Genomic DNA, 18,642 nt, shown 5'->3' with positions numbered 1-18,642 from the left:
CTATTCATTCCACTCCATTATTATCCGATTCTAATCTGTCTCAGAGTTGTTGAGGGTTTTTTCCATGTTTTCATTAAATTTACTCAATTTGCCTTTGATTGTTTCTTAACCAGGAAAAATGTCTGGTGGTGTGTGCTAGAGGCTACTTCTTATGAATGTAAGTAAGTACATTTACCAATGACTTGGGAGTTTGGTTGTTTGTTGTTTTATTGTTTTTTTTTTTTTACTAAGTTCTTGACAATTTTAGGTTTAAATACTTTTCCAAAGAAATTTGATCAATCCATCTGCGTTAGGACACTTTGAAATTATATTTTGAAAGAGAGAAATATTTCTGTAAATAGGAAAATGTGGGAGTTTTCTGGGTTTAAAGATTTTTATTCTTCATAATATGGTATGTGAATTTTTCACCCAGTTACTGTAGCAAAGAAAGGAGGTAGGTAGGAAAAAATGCCGTTCTGCTAAATATCTACATACTGAGGATCTCCAGATTCTGAAAAATCTGATAACCACTATCCATGAGTCATTTTGCATTCTATTTATATTTGCTTCCTTAATATGTCCTTTCCAAATGAAATGTTTTATTTTATTAAAATGGGGAAACTTGGCACGTATGCAGAATCAAATTCTTATCACACTGATATCAACTCAGACAAAAAGTTTCTTGTATCATGTTATTGTTTTATTGATTTCATTTTGAGATTTTCTTTTAGTGACTATCCAACCAGAAACACAGTACTTTTTTTTATAGTCAATTTTTGAGGCCAGCTGCCTATCTCCACTCCTTTCTGCTTCCAATTTAAATTGCTTATCCATATTTTCAGTGCTCTCCTTTCCTATGATCTGAATTTTTCATTTTTTGTTTTTGCCTGTTCTTTTGCAAGTTCTTATTGCCTGACCAGTGGATGATTCCCTATCCTTTCTCTCTCTCTCTCTCTCTCTCTCTCTCTCTCTCTTTCTCTCTCTCTCTCTCACACACACACACACACACACACACACACACACACACTAAGAAAAAGGACCGCCTTTTGCTAAGGTATAATCTCTCTATTAAACAGATAATTTGAAGGTTCCCTTATTCATTAGCTCTTCAATTCCTTTTTGTTGCAACCCCAGACAGAATCAGTACTAGAAAAGTTGTTGGCTGATTTGAATGACTTCTGCAATTTTCACATTTTCTTATTCCCCAAATATTATAGGGACCATATGAAAATATTTCATACTTGCACTTACTTTTATCTGGAAACAGCTGATGTTAAAGAAAAATATTTTTTACTAGAAGCCTAAGGAAAAACCATTCCTTTTCAAGATTCCTCTTTGTCATGAAATCTATCCAAAATCACTTCATCATTCCCAAATGTGACAGGAATAAACTATGTGCTGCTCAAAGTTGTAAGACGTTCAGTAGGGTCTTATTCATATTTATGTGAGAATATATTAGGGCTAATAGGAATCACTGTCCCAAAGAGAAGAGAAATGTATTATAGTTTTGGCTCAATTTTAAAAAGGGATATTTATTCTTTCTCCATATTTGAATAACTTCAATTATAGACTGGCATGGCAAAAAGCAAGCATAAGTCAAATGCCCAATTGAATGAATCAAAATTAGCCACCTTAAATTGTTGGATTTTTTTTCTTTTATACTTTCACGATATTCTTTGAAAACCAAATGACAACATTGGTGTCAGTAGGATCTAAATTCAAATCTTAATCATGCAGCCTTTGACAAGTCATTTAAACTCTCTATGATTCATTTTCCTCATCTGTAAAATTGAGATAATATTAGAATCTACCTAATGTAGCATGAATATTATTTGAGATTTTATATATATATATATATAATAATTTTACAAATTTTGAACCATTAAATAAATCTATGTAGTCATATCTCTATAATTGATGACACCCAGGAATATCTATAAACCAATACTACAAATTATTATTCTAATTTGTTCATACAAGTTTGGATCTGAAAGGAACCCTTGGGAGTCATTGAGACTAACACCCTCATTTGACGAAACTGAAGTCAAATGTCATTTCACTTCCACACAACTGGTTAGTAACTGAGAACTTATTTCCTAAAATATTTCTTCTAATACCATGTACATTAAGAGAACCATTCAATTAAAATTCTCTAAGTTCTATATTCTCAAATTTAAATGATCTGACTTGGCAAATCAGTTCCTTTCTAGCACCATTCAAAGCTGTAAAGTAGCCAGTGTTTGCCTTCTGATTCCTACTTCTCACTACCCCTTATAAGTTCCTACCATGTGTTCTATTCTTAAGTGCCCTGCCCTTGTCAAAATGTTGTCTGTAATCTTGACTAAACCATTTCATATTGCTGGGTCTTAATTTCTTTCTCTAAAATTAGGAACTTGTCCATATATTCTCTAGTTTATCTGAGTTTATCTAAGTTTAATTTCTATATAACTTTCCTTACTTCTGAGTAGACTAGACACATTAGAGATTCAGTCTTTTTCTTTACTACTCCCCACAGTGTGATTCTTCAAGTCATAATGGTGTCATGTTAAACTTATTTGATTAGTACAGTGGTAGAATTCTAAGAGACTTATATATTCAGTTACCATTTCTTTTTCTCTTAGAATCACAGCATAGAGAAACAATAGAAATAAGGATGGGGAAATGATCTCGCCAGAGTTGGAGATTTTTCACAAATATTTCATCATTAACTATTTTCAGCATCCCTAGACTAGAGGGGCCAAACACAAGGCCAGAAGGCAATCTACCAAAACCAGATTAAAATATAATTGGGAAATATGTAACAAAATAAATAAAAACCTAATAGAAAAGGAATAGTGTTAACATATGGGTTTGTATGTCAATATGCTGTCTATAGGGATTCTTTCATATGGTACAGTGGCACCCATTTTTTATTTAAATTTAACACCATTTTCTTAGAGAACTGAATAACCATGAGCATACGTCTTATTTCTGTTCTTTAATTTAAAAAAATCTGAAGTCTGAAATACATCTTAACTAAATCTAATGATTATTATAGCAATATTCTTTTCTGTCAATTTTGTGTGAAGGAATGAAATGAAAATGGGACAGCGAGGCATGAGACATATGTGTAGTCTTATGTCACTGGCCAGCTACAATGTAGCTCTACCCAATTCACATCATCTTTTATGTGTGTAATAATAATAAATGGCTAGATCAAATAGCCTCCATGACCTCAGTGTAGAGATCTATGATCTTATGTGGATATTTTATATGTGCATTTTGTAGCACTTTAAAGTTTGAACAAATTTTATGTATTATCTCAAAAATGTGAGGAATAGAGAAAAAAACTGAAGGACTTGTCCAATATCACACAGCTAGTAAGTGTCTGAGGCAGGATTTGAACTCAGGTTTTCCTGACTATAAGTCTAGTACTCTATCCACTTAATTATCTACCTATTCCTCCTTACCTCATTTGAAACTATAACACCTCTGTGATATAGTCAGGACAAGCATTTTTATCTTCAATGAAAAAAGTAACTCAGAAAACAGAAATTCAATTCAATATTTGAAATGACTTTGAATTTAACTTTTCTGAGTTTTAATTTTCTTATCTATCAAAAAGGGATGACAATATTTTTCCCTCCCCCTTACAAGTTTATTATATGTAGTGTAAAAACATTCCCTAAGCTAAAAATTTACATGCATAATAAGATAATAGCATAGGATCATAGATCAAGAGTTGGAAGAGTCCTCAAAGAGCATTTGGTCTATCCCCTTCATCTTACATATGAAAAAACTGAGACCCATGGAGGTTGTGCCCGACTCAAGATTACACAGAAAATAATCATCGGTAGTGGGTTTTGAACTTAGATCCTCTGATTCTAGGACTAGTATTCTTTCCATAGTACCACACATATACATATACACATATACATAAGCAGTTATTCATTACAATTATATGTACCCATGGATAACATAAACAATTACACCAAGTGTTATTACAATGCTATCATTGACACTCTGTGGAAAGTGAGACTTAAATTGAAGTTCTTAAATTGAATTATAAACTATAGATCTTTTTCTTATTAGTGAAATTTTAGTGTCTTCTAATTACTACAATTCTTTACTGAAAAAGATGAGCACATGTAAAACTAAACAGAATTACCTAGGAAACACTGAGATTAATGTTTATCCACAGAGCTGCAGATAAACTATAATAGTTTTGATGGGGTAATTTGCAATTGTTTGGATTTTTAATGTGTATAAACCACCATAAATTTATAGAATTAATCATTAAACAACTGGTCTATGAAACCAATTTCTAAAATAGGTATCCAGGGGAAGTATGACTTTATGGTTGTAGTTAAAATAAGTCTTACCAAAAAAAAAAATAAATAAATAAGAATCCAAATCAGAGTAAAATCTAGGAAGAGTGGTATTAGATTTAACTATCACAAGAAATTACCTTAATGAACTTCATATCTGGTACTTGGTAAATAACATTATCCCAGAGGATACAACATGTCAACTTTTCCCTTTGTCTTTCCACTTTGTTCTATGTGATCTGAGAGGGGCTGTTCCTTTTAGTACTCCAGGTTTCTGAATTTGACAGTAGATTCTTCATTTTTCATAATCAATATGCTATATAAAAAGAAAACACATTATATGACTCATAACCCTCATCATTACTGAATTTCTGACTTCACTTCTTCAATTGCCAGTTCTGTACATTTCACTTTATCATGAGTAAAGGAAGAGAAAAGAAAAGAAACTATTTATAGGGGGAAGTATGTCATGGTCTAAATCTGATGACTTGTGCCAGAAATTTCTGTGTGAGCTTGATAAAATCCTTTTCTTTACTGCAAAGCAATTCATATGATAATATCATATCAAATGTAATATGATATTATCATATGAATTGCATGTGTATACAATCAGCAGAAGAAGAATGCATTAAGATGATAAAATAATGGATCAACAGGTCTCTTAGTCTTTCAATGATACCAATATTCACATACATGCTACTTCAAATGAAGACAAGAATATATTTACATTTTTAAAAACTCCATTTCAGTGTTGAAAAGTGATTAATTCATATGAATTATCATTATTTTTACTGATTGTGATAATATATTTCTATTGTCCTTTATAGTTTAAAAAAGTTCACATACATCAATCTTATCCTTACAGTAGCATAATGGACTGGTAAAACAGCTTTTTACAGGTAAGGAAAGTAAGACTGTGAGAAATTGAGACCTGTAAAAACTCACACAAAGTCTACAGTGGTTGAGCTAGGTCTAAAATCAGTTTACACTGATTTCAATCACAGTGCTTATTCTTGGATATTTACTAAAGGAATACATTTAGCCATATACTTATTCTACCCTGACTTACCCCTCCCATTTATATTCCATTTATGTTCCATTCACTGCCACTTTTAATATACACCATGTTTCTGAAACAGAAAATAAAATGAGATGTTAATTGATAGATTAGATAACAAGTTTGTTTAATAATATTGATTTATCTATTTAGATTATTCACAAGCACCCCCAAGAAAATTATAACTGGAAAGAAATGAAGCATGCACTAGAACTTAAATGATTTGATGAAATGATCTCAAAGTTTTCAGTCATTTGAACTAGTCATTACACTAGTCATTCTCTAGTGTGCATCACACTAGAGAATAAGCAACATTGTTGTTTTATTGTTGTTATTTAATTGGATTTTTTAGTAACTGTAAACAAGCAAGTTAAACTTCCAAATAAGGAATTATATAACATTTTGGATTAAAAACCAAATTCAATGTAAACCTTCAACTCATTTTCAGTTTTTCATTGCATTATTAATTTGTTTTAAAAACAGAATTCAATGTGACTATGATGAGGCAAAATGGAAATAACACTAATTCTGGAGTTAGAGGACTTATATTAAAATCAAACTGATTACCTGTGTGACATTGGGCATATCACAACTTTCCTATTCCTAAGTTTCTTAGTGAAAGGATTGGACTAGACTCTGAAGTTTTTTCCAGCTCTGAATCTATGGATCAAAGCTAAGAAAGACTGTTCAGAGCCCACATAATTAACCACTTCTTGAAATTTAATAGTGCCTTTATGAGCAACCTTTTCCTTTTGTGATGATAGGAAGTAGAAGGGAAGGAATAAGGTGTTTATTCAAGGGGTTTAAAGATTTTTCAAATTGAGTTTCTTTGTTTTCTTTTCTTTCAATTTTAGAATCCTTCATTAAGTTAGATGTGACTACATGGTTAAGGCCTCACCCTTAAAGTAGGAGAAACCGGGTGAAAAGAGAACCAGTAAAATCCTCAAGAATTCCAAGCCTTTCCCCATTGAACAAGGCTGTGTACCTGTCCACGGTCCTGAACTCTGTTAATGATGGTACTCTGTGGGTTTTCAAAGTGTTGAAAGAGGATCTTGGGTGGATCTATGTGAGTATCTAATGTACTGTGAGTGTCATATATACCTCCCAGAAGGCAGAGTGAGTGGGTTTATGCCTCTGTATGTTTATGTGTGTGGGCATCCAGGGCATTAAGGGTTTTCCCAGTCTTTTCATGTAAAAATGCTGTCTTCCATCTTACTGCTTGAACTCTGACCACAGTTAAACTAGAAGCAGCCTCTGGGCATTTCAAAATGTCCAGAAAAGAATACTAAGCGACCACCCACACATCCGAGGCATTTACCAGTTTCTTATCTTACCTTTCAGAAAGCTCTCCTCCCCCAGTCTTTATAAAGCCTCCACCCCCAAACAAGAAAAAAAAAAATAGAAAGAAAAGAAAAGAAAAGAAAGAAAAAAAACTTCCGGAGAAAGAATAGCTCTTACCTTACTTGGAACAATTTTTTGGTGAGGCTGTCTTGGTTCATACCCTGAGTCAAGCATCAATGCCAAATATTAAATCTTGGGCCAGGATGGGGAGAGGTCTGAGAAAAGGGGCTCTCAATAAGGTGGGAGAGCCTGTTTCCTCCCCCACTGTCTCTGCAAAACGCTAAGCAGTGCTTGGGGGCATAGTCTGGCAGTAGTGGGCAGAGCATCGGCTGCTTTCCAACTGCTTCCCCGAGGCTTTGCAAAGGCAGAAGGACTTACCCAGAACTTCTTCTCCACCCCCTCCCCCAGCATTTGGTGAATGAAATGTCGGAATCAGTGACGTCGAATTACTTCCCTTTCCCCACAACTGAGGTGTATGTTGAGAGGTGGGGGAGGTAGGAAGTGGAGCAGGCAAAATGTAGAAAGAAAAATATTCCTCAGTTGAGATTCCTTCTTCGATTCCTGCAACGCAAACCCAGTTACCTACCTTCCCTTCCTCCCTCTCTCCCTCTGGTCAGGCTGCTGTGGAGCCGCCCGCGCCAGAGAGAAAGCAATGCTTCTGCTCCTTTTCCCTGAGCCCAGAAGAAAGCAGTGTGTGGGTGTACTGGGGAGGAAGGATGGAGCAGTGGGGGATGTCTGTACCTGCAGCAGTAAGAAACACTGCCTGCCCTCTCTCATTCCCTCAATACTGGAAGTGCATTGGGCTTAGTAATTTAGAATAATAAAAATCATCATTAAATTTTAGAGATGGAAAAGGATTTCATAGTTCCCCATAATTTTACAAATCAGAAAATAAAAATATAGTCCAGAGAAATGAAATTATTTTCTCAGAGCCACACAATGGTGATCCAGCTAGTCCTGGACCCCATGCACCAAGCTTCTGTGGAGTCTAGATTTCAGGGGCTTTTCCTGAGATATATGGCCACAAAGCAGAGTTGGACAAGGATGCTGTTTAAATTTTAATTTCTGTTATTAGTGATTATGAACATTGTGGAAAGTCCCCTTGATCTAGGCAACTGTCTTAATACTAAGACATAATTGCAAATGGCAAGCAACATTGTCAGAAGTTCCTCACTGTGAATTCCTTGAACTGGTGAAATCATAAAATTTTTATGATAATTTATATTTCTTCTTTTGATAACTGTTTATTCAGATCTTTGCCTTCAATTCAAACATTGCCCATTTGTTTATTGGCAAGTTATTCCTAATCTTATATGTATATCAACTGTCCATCAATCCTAAATGTCGGATTTTTATCAGAAATACTTGAAGGAAATATTTTCCCAGTACATATTTTCATTCTTTTTCTGGTTGAACTGATTTTGTTCATGAAAAAGATTTTAATTTTATGAAATCAAAATTTTCTATTCTGCCTTTTATAACTTTCAGTATTCAGTGTCTTATGGAGAGTTTCCCCCATTCCCAGGTATGAATCATGTAATATTCCACTATACTTTTAATGATGTAATTTTTGTATATAAATAAATCATCCATTCCTTTAGTCTTTATCATCATATATGGTTTAACAGACTAGTCTAACTGTGTTTTCTGCCAATCTGTTTTTTCCTTTTTTTTCCTTAGCAGCTTCTCTGGAATATAGATTCAGTCACATCAAGCAGTTTTTAGTTGAAGTTGTGGCACATTAAATTATCATTCTCATTTGCTTCTTGGTCTTGCTTATCCAGTCCATTCCACTTTTCTATTTCAGCCAATTACAGTTTTGATACTGGTAACATAATTTAATGTCAACTAAAACTAGATTACTTTAAACCATACTTTTTTTCTCATATAGGTGTGTGTCAGAAAAAGATCAAGGAAGTTCTATTTATGGTTCAATTTGATGAGTTTACAAGACTTTTAGGGAGACTTTTGAGGGTTTCTTTCTAAAGAAACTGTGGACATGCCTATCAATATCTTTTGATTGTCACAGTGACTGAGGATATCCCTTAGATAAATGCTTTTTTGGAGTTTCTTCAAAGAGGAATTTGAGTTGTTGATTGAAGATGAATACAAGTTCAATGTGTTGGCTTGGATTTTAAGAATGGAATTTGTTGGAAGAATATAGATCCTATTATAATTATCATTTTAGAGTTGAGGAAACTGGGACTGAAAGCATTTGAATGACTTATCAGGGTAATCTACTAGCATCTGAGACAGATTTGTATTCAAGTCTTTCTAACTCTAAGACCATTAATAGTCATCACAACACTCTAGTGTGGTGAAAGAGTTACCACATTTTGCCTACTTGTGTGGCAAGAAGGAAGAGTTTCTAATCCCTAACTTCCTGGGATCTTTTTGCCTTTTTTCTCCTTTTCTAAGACTTGTCTGAAAACATCAATGTGAAGACTTATAGGTTTTTTTATGTCAAGATATTCCAACAGACCAAAAAGTGTTAAAGCTCAAGGTTAAATGTCAAAGTCATTCGGACATAAGTTCATTCACTTGACTCATGAAAGGGCTTCCAAGGTAGTCTCATTTCATTATGAAATTGTCACTAGATTGTGAACTCCTTGAGGACAAGGACTGTCTTTTGCTTCTTTTTGTGTTCTCAGTGCCTGGTACATAGTAGATGTTAGTAAGTATTTTTTAATTGACTGATTTTTTTGTCTATCTTCTAGTCAGAGAAGGAAGATTTCTTAGAAGGTAATAGCCTCATAGAGTTCCATGCAAATTATACCAAGTTTGAAAGTTTAGAAATTTGGCCTTCTAGCACCATGCCTCTTAAAGAGAGGGGAAAATTATTGTTCATGTGACTGCAAGTGTTGTGAGGAGAAGCACCAAGAAGCTATCATCATAAAATGGGAGAGAAGACATCTGGCTATTACTCTTTGCTATTTCCTTGAATGATTTAGATGATTTTGGTCAATGGGAAGAAGATCACATAGCAGTTCCAAAGTCTTTTTTTCTCTTCCATGAGTAGAACTTCTCATAGAATGACAGTACAAGTCTATGAGCAAGGAAGGTTAAAAAGTTTGTCAAAGAAAGGGATTCAATGGAGTATTTGGAAATCAAAGTGCCACAAAAGGCACTTAATAACTTTAAGACCTTGTATTACACTAGGATCTCCTTGAAATGGAGAATTATGCCAATTATTAAAAAATCATTGTAGTCCTTGATGTGTTTTAGTATTATTTAGGGACTCTTTTGAGTCTTTTGCATGTTACAAATTTTCTTTGAATTAAAATTAAGGAGGCATCATACCCAATAAGTGTATTTTCTGAGATATGATCACTAATATGGAAGAAGTTGTTTTCTGAAAACCTCTCCATCCAAAAAAAATCTCATAAATAAATATGGGCCAAATATAAAGTGAATAAAGCAGAATATGTAATATAAGGATACTGAAAATCTCATGATGTAAAAACCTTGTGAAATAACATTGAATAATTGTCATATCTCAAGCTCCCCACTCTGTGCCTCCATTCCCTCTTCTTACCAAGTTTAGTCATCAAAAGAAAGCTTCTATGATTGCACCTCAGATTATAGCTATAGGGATTTCTGAAATTTTCTCTATTATAATAGTTCAATATAAACTATTTATTTTACCTTCATTCTCTGGATAGATGGAAAAAAATACAAAAGGCAGAAGATAGCAATATGCCCATCTACATGAGTGAAGAAGAGAAACTAGAGGAGGGAATAAAAAACACAGTAATGCTCATCTGAATAGGAGGAAAAGACTTTCCATGCAGGGAGGTAATGGACTAGAGCAAAGGTCATCAAACACTAACAAGGCACCTGAGGACTAAAAATGTTTCTCCCCCCCAGTTTTTATTTTATTAATAAATTAACAATTAATTTATACATTTTATTAACTCATGAATAATTTATGTTAATAGATAATAAAATTTTAGTTCCCAGGTCATGTAAAAACAGGCAGAAGGTTAGATTTGACCCAGGCTGTATATTGCCAACACCTGTACTAGAAGATCAGAGTGAAATGAACATTTTCAGAAATAGTCACTATTCTGATTGTTTTGTTTTGTTTGACTTGACTATACTTATTTGCACTTGGGAAGGCTTTGGGGTTAGTGAGATAGTGAGTTAGTAAATAACTAAAAATGATACAAAAGAAAAGGGAGAAAACAAAGAAAAATATCATTATTGAAACATTTAAAAGAATTTCTGATCAAGATGGCTATTTAATAGATGGCAGAATGCCCAGTTATCCAAAAATTACTCCAGGAAAAACCTGAAATTCATATCAGAGCAATTATTATATAAGATATCCTAAAATAATTCACTGTCATTTTTACCCAGGATTTCTATCAAAAAGTCACTCAGCATCCCATAGATAAAAGGAAAGGAAGCCATCCACAAAGCTAGTAACACGGTAAACAAGCCTACAGTCTACCAGTATGCCCATATGGTCAAATCAAAGATATTTGTGGCCTACACACACTACTATCTGAAGGGGGAAAAAGAAGAGTGCTCCTCTGAAAAAATCCCAAGGCAATTATAAAGCCATGATTGAAATCCTTTGGGGATCCATAGATCAGCAGTAACCAATGTGAATTTGACAGAGACTGGTAAAAAATTGACTTAGACCAGACAAAATAGAAAATTTTGATTATACCAAACTGAAAAGTTTTTATACAAACAAAACTAATGCAGACAAGATTAGAAGAGAAGCAATAAACTGGGAAAATATTTTTACAGTCAAAGGTTCTGATAAAGGCCTCATTTCCAAAATATATAGAGAATTGACTCTAATTTATAAGAAATCAAGCCATTCTCCAATTGATAAATAGTCAAAGGATATGAACAGACAATTCTCAGATGAAGAAACTGAAACTATTTCTAGCCATATGAAAAGATGCTTCAAGTCATTATTAATCAGAGAAATGCAAATTAAGACAACTCTGAGATACCACTACACCCTGTCAGACTGGCTAGAATGACAGAAAAAGATAATATGGAATGTTGGAGGGGATGTGGGAAAACAGTGACACTAATACATTGTTGGTGGAATTGTGAATACATCCAACCATTCTGGAGAGCAATTTGAAAATATGTTCAAAAAGTTATCAAACTGTGCATTCCCTTTAATCCAGCAGTATTATTACTGGGCTTATATCCCAAAGAGATCATAAAGAAGGGAAAGTAACCTGTATGTGCATGAATGTTTGTGGCAGCCCTCTTTGTAGTGGCCAGAAACTGGAAACTGAGTGGATGCCCATCAATTGGAGAATGACTGAATAAATTGTGGTATATGAATATTATGGAATAGTATTGTTCGGTAAGAAATGACCAACATGATGATTTCAGAAAGACCTAGAGAGACTGACACGAACTGATGCTGAGTGAACTGAGCAGGGCCAGGAGATCATTGTATATTTCAACAACAATACTATATGATGACCAATTCTGATGGACCTGGCCATCCTCAGCAATGAGATGAACCAAATCAGTTCCAATGGAGCAGTAATAAACTGAACCAGCTACGCCCAGGAAAAGAACTCTGGGAGATGACTAAAAACCATTACATTGCATTCCCAATCCCTATATTTTTGCCCACCTGCATTTTTGATTTCCTTCACAGGCTAATTGTACAATATTTCAGAGTCCGATTCTTTTTGTACAGCAAAATAACTGTTTGGTCATATACACTTATTTTGTATCTAATTTAGATTTTAATATAGTTAACATCTACTGGTCATCCTGCCATTTGGGGGAGGAGGTAGGGGGAAGGAAGGGAAAAATTGGAACAAGAGGTTTGGCAATTGTCAATGTTGTAAAGTTACCCATACATATAACCTGTAAATAAAAGGCTATTAAATTTTTAAAAATAAAAATAAAATAAAAAAGAAAGAAGCAGTTTAGGTATCCATGAAGTATATTCAGGATCACACAAAATCTGTCACTTTCTCCCATTAATGAGAGTAGAACTTGGAATGCAATATTCTACAAAGGGGGAGGAAAGGTATAATTGAGAGTTACAAATTGGAGTAAAATTCTACAAGGGGAAAAATGGATTTTTAGTGGAATAGAAGATGTCGACATTTCTGATTTAAAAACCAGAGCTTAGGAGCAAAGATGGAAAAGAGAAAACAGATCTTTGTCTGAACTCCTCCTGGCTTCTCTCAAATCAATACCAGATCAATTCTCTAAACAAGTTTTGGAATGATAAAACCCAAAAATATTTGGAGTGTAACAAATTTCCAGCAGAAGATATTTTGGAAGAACATCAGAAAAGGTCTTTCTCAATTGAGTAGGAGGTGGGTATGGAGAAGTTGCAACCCTGTGCAGGTGCAGTGCAGGGAGACCCAGGGTGAAGAGATTCCACACTCTGAAGGAATCTAATGGGAGAGCATTAGCCAAAATACAGCAGTATTGGTTACTCTGTCCTAGTTCAGAAGCTGGTAGATCAGCAGACTAGCTGTGAAACACACAACACAACTACAGAAGAAAAATACTGAGCCACTGAACCCCAACAAAACAAGTAGGAGCTGGCCCCACCCAGCAAGGGAAGGAAGCTGACAACACTGGCCCCAGGGCAGCAAGAAGTCACTGTAGCCTGTAGAGGAAGCTGGGGACAATCTTCCCTTTGCCTTAAAAACACATCTCAATCTTTAAAAAATGACGAAAAAAGAGCTCTGACATAGACCTTTTATGAAGATAGGGAAGAACAGATCTCTGAGTACATCTGAGTACACTAAACCCTGTACACTAAAGGCAAAACATCTCCAGATGAAGCCTCAAAGGGTGATATAAGTTGGTCTCTATCTCACAAGGTTCTCTTGAAAGAATTCAAAAGGGATCTTAAAAGAGAGTTAGAAGAAAAATGGGGAAAGGAAATGGGATCTCTGGAAAAAGAAAACAGAAATTACTGGAGTGGAACCAAGATGGCAGAATAAAGGCAGGAACTTGCTCAACCTTTCCCCTAAACTGCTCCAAATTCCTTTAAATAATGACTCTATCCAAGTTTTACAGCATCAGAATATCAAAAAAGAGAGAGCTGAAAATTTTCCAGCAGAAGGAAATTTAGAATCTCAGCAGTAAAAGTCCATGACACTGGGGTGGGAATCCAGCATTCAGTACCCATGCAGGTTGTGCTGGCACAAATCCCAGACCCAACCCCAACCCTGGACTGACTTTTGAATCAGTGGTAGTATTGGTAGCATTCAGACCTCTCAGCCCAGAGATACCAGAGAGGACCTGGAAGGTCAGCAGAAAAGGTCTGTGAAACCAGAGTGGGAGCCCAGCACCCAATCCCAATGCAGGCCTAGCCAGGCCCCAGCTCTGATTGAGACTCCAGCATCAGCAAAGTGGGACCTCTGAATAAGCAGCAGTGCTGGAGGCTTCTAATCCTCTCAGTCCAGGGACACTAGAGCCAACTCAGAAGGTCAGTACAAAGGATCTGTGGCAATGAGGTGGGAGTTTGATGTGCAATCCCAGCATAATCCTGTCAGTGGGGCCTTAACCCAAGTAGATCTTATACAGCTACAGTGGTTCAGGGACACACCTAACAGCTCCAGGACAGAAAAGAGTGCTTGTGGTCAGATTCCTAGAAGAATTTCTGAAAACAGCTGCACAAAACCTCTGAAATTTGGAACAGTACACATTTTCCCCTGGAAACAGAGTTCTTTAACAAAGAGTTAAAAGCAGGGTAATAGACTAGGCAAATAATTAGAAAACAAAAAGCGTTTCTGACTATTGAAAGTTATATTGCTGACAAGGAAGATCAAATCACACATTCCATAGAAGATAACAACATAAAAGCTCCTATATCCAAAGCCTCCTAAAAAAATAAAAATTGAGTTTAGGCTGTGGAAGAACTCAAAAGGGACAATGAAAATCAAGTAAGAGAGATAGGGAAAAATGAGGGAAGGTACAGAGAGAGGTGCAAAAGGAAATATAAGGTAATGAAGAGAAGAATGCCTTACAAAGCAAAACTGGTCCATTAAGAAAGGGGATACAAAATCTCATTGAGGAAAATAATTCCTTAAAAAAGTAGAATTTAGCAAATGGAAGTTAAAGATTTTATGTGAAATCAAGATACAATAAAGCAAAACCCAAAAAATGAAAAAAATAGAAAAATATGTGAAGTATTTAATTGGAAAAACAACTGATTTAGAAAATAGATCCAGGATAGATAATTTAAAAACTATTGGTCTACTTGAAAGTCATGATCAAAAAAGAGCCTGGACATCATATTTTAAGAAATTATCAAGAGAAACTGTCCTGATAGTCTAGAACCAGAAGGTAAAATAGAAATTGAAAAAAATCTGCTTATCACCTCTTTTAAAAAACCCCAAAATAAAAATTTGCAGGAATATTATAGCCAAATTCTAAAACTCCCAGGTCAAGGAGAAAATATTGCAAGCATCCAAAAAAAAAAAAAAATTCAAGTGTATAGTGGAGCCACAGTCAGGATAACACAAGATTTGGCAGCTTCTACATTAAAGGACCACAGTGCTTGGAATATGATATTCCAGGGAGGAATGGAACTAGGATTGCAACCAAGAGTCATCTACCCAACAAAACTGAGAATAATTCCTCAGAGAAAAAAGAGGTCATTTGATAAAATAGAGAATTTTCAAACATTCATGATGAAAAGACCACAGTGAATGGAAAATGTGATTTTCAAATACAGGGGTCTGGAGAAGCATAAGGAGATAATCAGGAAAATGATATAAGGAACTTAATAAGATTTACTTGTTTACAATCCTACATGGGAGGATGATACTTGTAATATCAGAATGTTCTCATTATTATGGCAATTAAAAAGACTATATATAGACAAAGGGCTCAGGTGTGAGTTATATGTGAAGGAATAATATCTTTTTTTAATGATGGAATTAAGGGGTGAGAGGAATGTACTGGGAGAAAGGGAAAGGAGGAAGTGGGATGGTGCAAATTATCTGCCATAAAAAAGGAGACAATAAAAAGCTTTTACAGTGGAGGGAAAGAGAAGGAGGAGAGAGCAAGTGAAGAAACCTTACTTCATCAGAATTGACTCAAGCAGGAAATAGCATGTATACTCTATAGGGGAGAAATATATAAATGAGGAGGAGAAATATAATTAGCAATAGTAATTGTGAAAAAAAATGAAGCAAGTTACTCTGATGGAAAATTATTGTTTTCTGGGAAATGATGAGCAGGATACTCTCAGGGAAAAAAAAAAAGCTGGAAAGTTCTCCATAAACAAAATGAAATATACTGTATACAAAGGAATAATAATGTTCTGGGATGACCAGCTGCAAATGACTTTGTTATTCTCAGTAGTTCAATGATCCACAACTACTCTGAAAGACTTATGAAGAAAAATCCTGTCCATATCCAGAGAAGGAACTGATTTGATCTGAAGAAAGATCAAAGCATTCTCTATTTTTCTTTTTTTAACTTAATATTTCTTGAGAGTTTTCATTTTTCTTAGGGTGAGAGATCTATGTTTCTTTTATAACTTGACTTTTGTGGAATAAAATAATTTCACATGTGGTTTCTTAATTGTGTGTAGAGATAAAAGAAAGAACCTAGAACTCAAAAACCTTCAAAACACATGTAAAATTTTGTTTTGAAATAAATAAATAAATAATTTAAAAGAAACATTAATCCTTAAAAATAGTTTAGTGAAATGGAAAAAGGAAAACAACTTCTTGAAAAGTAAAATTTGTGAAATGGGAAAAAAATCCAATGAACAAAACAACTCATTTAAAAGTAGAATTGGCCAGATGTAAAAGGAGATTAAAAAGCTAACTGAAAAAAATAATTCACTAAAAATTAGAATTGAACAAATGGAAGAGAATGACTCAGTGAGACATAATCAGTCAAACAAAACAAAATAAAATGAAAAAGAGAAGAAAATGTAAAATCCTCATTGAATAAACAACTGACCTAGAAAAATAGATCCAGGAGAGACAATCTAAGAATTATTGGACTACCTGAAAAACCACGATAAAAAAAATAAAAAAAAACAACCAACCTAGACATAATCTTTCAAGAAATCAAGGAAATACTCTGATCTCCTAGAACCAAAGGGTAAAATAGCCATTGAAAGAATCCACCAATAATTTCCTGAAAGAAGTCCCAAAATGAAAACACCAAGGAATATCATAGCTAAATTTCAGAATTATCAGATCAAGGAGAAAATAGACCTAGAATATAGTATGAAATGGAAAACTCATAATTTTGATTATATAAAATTTAAAAATTTCTCTGCAAACAAAACCAATGCAGATAAAATTATAATAGAAACAGAAAAGTGGGAAAAAGTCTTTACATCCAAGAATTCTGATAAAGACATCAAATTTATAAGAACACTAGGCATTCTCCAGTAGATAAATGGTCAAAGGATATGAACAGACAATTTTCAAATTAAGAAATTAAAATCATTTCTAATCTAAATAATCTATGAAAAATGCTCTAAATTACTATTAATCAGAGAAAGACAAATTAAGACAACTTTGATATGCATACCACTATACATCTCTCAGATTGACTATGATGACAGGAAAAGATAATGATAAATGTTGGAGGGGATGTGGGAAAACTGGCACAATAACACATTGTTAATAACATTGTGAACCAATCCAACCATTCTGGAGAACAATTTGGAACTATGTTCAAACTGTACACACTTTTTGATCTAGCAGTTTCTCTACTGAGACTGTTTCCCAAACACATCATAACAAAATAGAAAAGAACTCACATGTGCAAAAATGTTTGTAGCAGCCTTTTTGGCAAGGAATTGGAAACTGAGTGGATTCCCACTAGTTGGGGCATGACTGAATAAGTGATGGTATGAATGTTATGGATTATTATTGTCCTATAAGAAATGATCAGCAGGATGATTTCAGCAAGGGCTGGAGAGACTTACATGAACTGATACTAAGTGAAGTGAATAGAACCAAGTGAACGCTGTTCACAGCAGCAACAAGATTATGTGATGATCAATTTTGATGGATGTGGCTTTTTTCAATAATAAGGTGATTTAGGCCAATTCCAATAAACTTAGTTGGAGAGAGCCATCTATATCCAGAAAGGGGACTGTTGGGACTGAATGTGGATCACAATAGACCTTGTTCACCTTTTAGTTGCTGTTTTCTTGCTTTTTGTTTTCTTTCTCCTTTTTTTCCTTTTTTGATCTGAGTTTTTTGATGCAGCATGATAAATGTAAAACTATGTATAGAAGAATTTCCCATGTTTAATATATATTGGATTGGGTGCTGTATAGAGAAAAGTTGGGAGAAGGGAAGGAGAAAAATTTGGAACAAAAGGTTTTGTAAGGGCAAATGTTGAAAACTTATCTTTGCATATATTTTAAAATAAAAAGCTATTATTTAAAAAAATTTTAAAAACTGAATTTAGTAAGAGCTTTCAACAGTAAATTCAAGAGTCAAAAAAAAAAAACTGAAGTAACTTTATTTGATCAATTAGTAGGGCTTACATGATGCAGTAGTGCTAACATTTTAATAAGGGGAAAAAACTAAGTTGTCTTTTCAGAACCTTAACATCTCCAAAGGAAATAAATAAGAAAAATAAAAGACAATGATGAATTGGTTCTTTTCTATGAGTTTTAAGCAGAGAAAGAAAAGGGAAGATGACAGGAATAAACTAGTGTGGCAAGGAAGAAAAAGATAATAGAACTTGATATTTCTCAGAATTTAGGAGCTTGAGAAGAGTATACAAGCATGGAAGAAAGGGTGCAGTAAGCACCCCATTGAATTTCATTATTATATGAAAGGAACAGTGGAAAGCAACTCAAAATTTGACGTAGAAATAAACTTAATAAAGAAAAATGGTGGATGAGGATAAATTTAAGAAAGAGAATAATACTATACAAAGACTAGCATCAAACAAAACAGAATTACTGATCCTGAAGGTAATATTTTTTTAAAGGAGGGGGAAAAAATCAAA

The 18,642-nt window shown here is 34.2% G+C and overlaps 1 protein-coding gene across 2 annotated transcripts in view; it reads right to left on the bottom strand.

Annotated features, from left to right (window-relative positions):
- Positions 1-18,642, bottom strand: part of ANKRD34C (ankyrin repeat domain 34C) — a 142,672-nt gene that overhangs the window by 10,243 nt on the left and 113,787 nt on the right. The window contains exons 1-3 of one of the 2 annotated variants that reach the window (XM_003755505.2): positions 6,802-7,359; positions 5,356-5,416; positions 4,427-4,602 (exon numbers count right to left, since the gene is read on the bottom strand). The gene's annotated coding sequence lies outside the window, so the exon portion shown is untranslated. Of the gene's footprint in view, positions 1-4,426; positions 4,603-5,355; positions 5,417-6,801; positions 7,360-18,642 lie in introns of those variants that run through there. The other variant, XM_031955636.1, reaches the window with a different exon arrangement.

Source organism: Sarcophilus harrisii, chromosome 2 (assembly GCF_902635505.1).
Source record: "Sarcophilus harrisii chromosome 2, mSarHar1.11, whole genome shotgun sequence".
In the NCBI taxonomy this organism is placed as follows: Eukaryota; Metazoa; Chordata; class Mammalia; order Dasyuromorphia; family Dasyuridae; genus Sarcophilus; species Sarcophilus harrisii.
The sequence above is the reverse complement of the archived record's forward strand: the minus strand, read 5'-3'. Positions and strand labels throughout refer to the sequence as shown.